Below are 5,533 nucleotides of genomic sequence, written 5' to 3'. Positions count from 1 at the left end.
TCTAGTCCAATTGTTTTTTTTTATTTCACATAATAAATAACTTTGAAAAATCCTCATCAGTGTCTTGGTTAATAACTGTCCTGCTGACAGAGCCAATTAAGTCTATTCAAAACAGAGAGAGCCTAAAAACATCACATTTCACTCCATGTACAGTTTAGATGTTCACACCATGAAACATAAGCTCACTAGAAGACTTTGTTAGATGTTACTGTGTAAGATTCAAATCAGAATGAATCAACAGCCAGCTCTACAACAAGTGAAGGACCATCGGACGAGTGTTTGGAAAAGATCAGATTCAGGTTTTCTGTTTCACTTTGCGGTATATAATGTTTCATTATTAGCTAGCAATACAAAAACAAAATGTAATAAGTGTTGCCTTTGTATATCTCCCATATTGTCCCTATGTGGTGATGTGTCACTATAGGAAGGAAAGGAGCCACAGTGTTCATAAGGATCTGAGATGTTTCTGATATGAAGATCCACAGACAGAGTTTTCAACTGAGAATCTATTTCAATGATTTGCCTTTGGAAAAATGCTGATATTCATATTTTACAAACCACCCTCCCTTTCTCTTCCATCACCCTGACCCTTTATCCCTCAATCCTTCCACCCCATAACCATTCATCCTTTCATCCCTTGACCTTTCATTCCTTAATGTGTCCTTTTCCTTCACTCCTCTATTCATACACCATACAGTTTTTCTTTCTGTCTCCCCTCATCTATTTCAAGTTCTACGTACAGATGGAGCGTCTTATTTAGGACAGTTTGAAACGCGAGGGTCGTGGTTGGCTCGTGCACGGTCCGTGATCGGCCCGTGAAAGGTTCGTGATGAAGAGCCGGCCCCCAGTCTGACTTGAGACCGCCCCCGTGATAAATACATTTAATTATTGTGAAGCCAGCTGCAATGGATCATTGATCCACCAGGGGGTGCAGTGGCGTTCCACACTGGAGCTCATGTGAAATCAACTTCGATACAGTAAGCTGGATGTACAGTATGTCTGGTACTAATGTATAGCGGATCTTTGTTAAGATCCATATGTCACGGATAGGATCATAGTCTGTGCTAAATAAGACATGTAATCATTTACAAAACATCACCATGTTGTTATTTAACAAAATAATGTTGTTTAGTCGAAAAAAACGAACGAGAGGAAATGCAGCCGGCTCTCCCGATTTTTAATCCTAATTTAATCATCATCTTCACCACGATCATTTATGTTTATGTTCGCCGAATTGACATGAAATCACTGACAAATATGAATATTCTGTATTCAACCTCATTAAAACGATCAGGATCCCTGGGTGTTATTTTTCCCCACAATGAGAAATAGTCAGAAAAGCAGAAAAAGAACACTCAAACCGAGAGATGAGTTATTATTACAACGTGACTTCACTATTATTTAACAACTGTTTTTATTGGGTTCTTTTATTTGGGGTTAAGTATAGGTGAATTGCACTAATGTGGGAAAGATCGTGATGTCTCCTCCGATCTGCTTTATGATCTTCTTTCTCCCGCTGTGTAGATTGGAGGACCGCCGTCCTCTGTCTTCAATGTTCGACATCGCGTGAAACAGAGGATTTCGACATTCTGTATTCATTGCTTACTTCCTTAAACCTTTTCTCCTCCTTATCTCTTTCATGACTTTTTATTTAATGCTTTATAACAGCTGTAATAGTTTGTTTAGAAATCCTAGAAACACTTTTACGGCAGCTCTCATTTACGGTAACTCCTTCTGACGTCATAGCTACCCACGTATAATATATAAACAAAGTCTTGGCTTTCAGAATATGAAACTTTTATTTCCAAAATCACACGATAAATACATTTGTGAAGCTTGTAAAGGGAAGATGACAGGCACCTCTCACTCGCAATCTGCTCTTCCACAGCGCCGCCCCCCTCCCTCCGGCTGAAATTATGAATGTACAGTAAGGCATATAGTAATCATAGATAACACGGCAGGGACCGTTACAGTTTGTTTTCATCTGATTTCAAATAAACAAAGTCTTGGCTTTCAGAATATTAAACTTGTTTCGGCAAATTTAGATGATAAATACAACTTTGAATCAAATCAAATCAAATCAAGTTTTATTTATAAAGCACATTTAAAAGCGATTTTTGGTCGAGCCAAAGTGCTGTACATGTAATAAAAACACATTACTACAATCACAATAAAAGACAATAAATTACAACAGATATATATAAAAAATAAAAATAAAACACAAGGAAAAGTCAGGAGTCGTACTCCGCTCTAACTAGAAGGCCAGAGAGAAGAAGTGTGTTTTTAGTGTAGATTTAAAAACCCCTAGGGTCTGGGCCGACCTCACATGGAGGGGCAGAGTGTTCCAGAGCCTAGGGCCAGCTGCTGCGAAGGCTCGGTGCCCTCGGGTTTTAAGCCTGGTCTTGGGCACTACCAGCAGCAGCTGGTCAGCAGACTTTAAAGCTGTGGCTGGGGTGTAGTGCTGGAGCAGTTCTGCTATATAGGCCGGAGCCAGCCCATTTAGTGCTTTAAAAACAAATAAAAGGATTTTAAAATCAATTCTGAACCGAACTGGAAGCCAGTGCAGTGAGGCCAGAATTGGGGTGATGTGGTCACGCTTTTTGTGGCCAGTCAGCAAATGTGCAGCTGCGTTTTGGACTAGCTGCAGGCGTTTAATTGAGGCCTGGTCCATACCCACATACAGAGCGTTGCAATAGTCCAGTCTTGAGGTAACAAAGGCGTTAATAACCCTTTCTAAGTCATTAAAAGATAAATACGACTTGGTTTTGGCCAATAGTCTTATTTTTAAAAAGCAGGTTTTGACTACGGTGCTGACCTGCTTGTCGAATTTAAAAGTGCTAGTGAAGGTCACTCCAAGGTTCATGACCGAGGGGAGGATGTTTTTTTTGAGAGAGCCCACAATATCAACCGGAGAGGCTGGAGGTTGGGGTCCAAAAAAGATGACCTCAGTCTTGCTCTCGTTGAGGTTGAGAACGTTTTTGCTCAGCCAGGATTTTATCTCTGTTAAGCAGTCCATCAACTGCTGTAGTGAGTGTTTGACATTTGCTTTGAGAGGCAGATATATCTGTACATCGTCGGCGTAGCAGTGGAAGAGAATATTATGTTTTGTGAGAATTGAACCTAGGGGCAGTATGTACAGGATGGGGCCCAGAATCGAGCCTTGGGGAACCCCACAGGTAAGAGGGGCTTAAAATTTGCGAGAATGGAGGGGTCGAGATTTTTCTTTTTAAGTAGTGGCTTAACCACGGCATGTTTGAAGGCAGTGGGACACATCCTGAGCTAAGAGAGGTGTTTAAAAGTAATAAAATACTTGCTCCAACTGAATCAAAAACATCTCTGAGAAGGCGAGAGGGAATGCTGTCTGAGGTGCAGTTTGTCGGCCGCAGGTGCTTGACTACATCCGAGAGAGAAGAGAGGGATACAGGCTCAAAGTGGTCGAGGACAGCAGGGCACAGAAAAGGAGCAGGATCTGGGGTAGCACTAGTGTGGGCTAGCCTAAGAGCAGATACTTTTTCAATAAAAAATGTAAGAAACTTATCACAGAGAGTAGTCGATGGGACAATAGAAGAAACATCACAGGGATTAATGATAGAGTTGAGGACATTAAAAAGAACCTGAGGTTTATGGCTGTTTTTGGAGATGAACAGAGAAATGTGCTCTGTTTTGGCTGCTTTGACTGCCGTCTGGTAGTCAGAAAGGCAAGCACGAAGGATTTCTAGGGAGACATGGAGTTTATCCTTTTTCCATTTTCTCTCTGCACGTCTGCAAGCGCGTCTGAGAGCACGAGTACAGTCATTGAGCCACGGCTCTGATAGAACTTTGGTGCGTCTAAGCGTAAAAGGAGCAACAGAATCCAGTATTAGTGTGCATGTCGAGTCAAACATGGAGATAAGCTCATCAGCATTAAAAGCACAGTTCACATCTAATTTACAGATCGGAGAAGCATTAAAAACATCAGAGAACTGTGAGGCAGTCAAGCTTGTAACGGCATAATTACAAGCGGAGAACGGAGTAATTTAACGTTACAGCAGGCATAACAACAGCCGGTGTTTATTTTATTATTATATATAGTCGTTATTCATTTGTTTTAAAGCTCAATAAGGAAGATTTAAACTTTCACACACGTTGACCGGCGAAAAACTCTGCCCGGTTCCCTCGGCCCCCACCACGTTGAATAAACAGAAGGCTGCTTTTGTGGAGGAAGTTACAGCGCTACGTACAGGCTCGGCATATGTACTGCAGCTTTTTCCAGCGGTATCCATAAATCTCTTAATTTTGACCTCAAAGTGCACCAGATTGATGCATTTAACTTCAATATAAAGAAAAACATCTTCTGTTGTAACAACAATAACATTATAAATAGTAACATAGCTGAACATGGTATTGCACATTTAGCTTTCAGTGTTACTGACCTGAGATGTTTTTATTACATGAATTAAGGTGACTGAGGCTTTTTAACATAGACTTTTCAGTGTCCCACATACCGTTCACCATCCCCCACCCCCCTACTGTATGTTGATTTTTGACTTTGTTTGCCTACATGTAAATGGGTGGCATTTAGTACCTACCCCCCTCTGAGTGAATACCTGTTGTATCACCGTAGTCCAGCTGGGACAGGAATAAGCCAGAGACCAACCTTTTACGAGATGAAATTGAAAAACAACATTTAAGTCTGTAAAGGAAGCCAAGAGTGAATTTCAATTTCTTTGTTAAAACTTCAATATGGTGTTTAAAGTTCAGATTACTGTCCAACCAAAAGCCCAGATATTTGTAGGTATCAACAAACTCAACAGAAACGCCATCAAGGGTGTCAATGGAGAGGCAAGAGGAGGACGCTGACTTGGGAGCAAAAAGCATTGCTTTATATATGCTATATTTAGGGTCGATATGTGTTGAATTTACTTTAAAATAGCAGATCACTGTGACCGGATTTTCGGCTTGGTGAACGTGTGTCTCTTCCTCCGCGGCTCCTCTGTGCAGAGAGTTTGCAGCGCTGTGTGTCAGCAACGTGCAGTCAGAATCACAGAACGGCCGGACGCCAACGGCCCGGTTCGCTTACGGCCGACAACACCCCCCCCCACGTTGACAATTCACGAGCGTCTAACTCTCTCCCCCCCCCCACCCCGTCGCACCTTTCTGTATTTCTACTCACATTGTCTGAATAAATATATTGAACAACTAAGGGTTAATTTGCAGGATTGACTGCTTACTTAGCCCTATATCAGTATATAGCATGAATAATAATCACACATCACTCATATTTGTTATGAATAATCATTTATCATTTATTAAATAGTAAGTCGCTTTGGATAAAAGCGTCAGCTAAATGCAATTTATGAAAGCCTCACTCAGGATTTTTTTACCAAGTGTTTTTATTGCTCTTGGGGCATTAAAAACAAGATTTTAACTTTAGTTTTTTATATAATATTTGCATTTTCTCTTTTGAAAAACTAAGTCTTAGTTTGGCCATAGTTTGGACACTCATTTTTAATCACACACGTCTCCCCATCCCATTCAAATTCTTGACTGAGCC

This window comes from Trematomus bernacchii, unplaced genomic scaffold, assembly GCF_902827165.1.
Source record: "Trematomus bernacchii unplaced genomic scaffold, fTreBer1.1, whole genome shotgun sequence".
Taxonomy (NCBI): domain Eukaryota; kingdom Metazoa; phylum Chordata; class Actinopteri; order Perciformes; family Nototheniidae; genus Trematomus; species Trematomus bernacchii.
The sequence above is the reverse complement of the archived record's forward strand: the minus strand, read 5'-3'. Positions refer to the sequence as shown.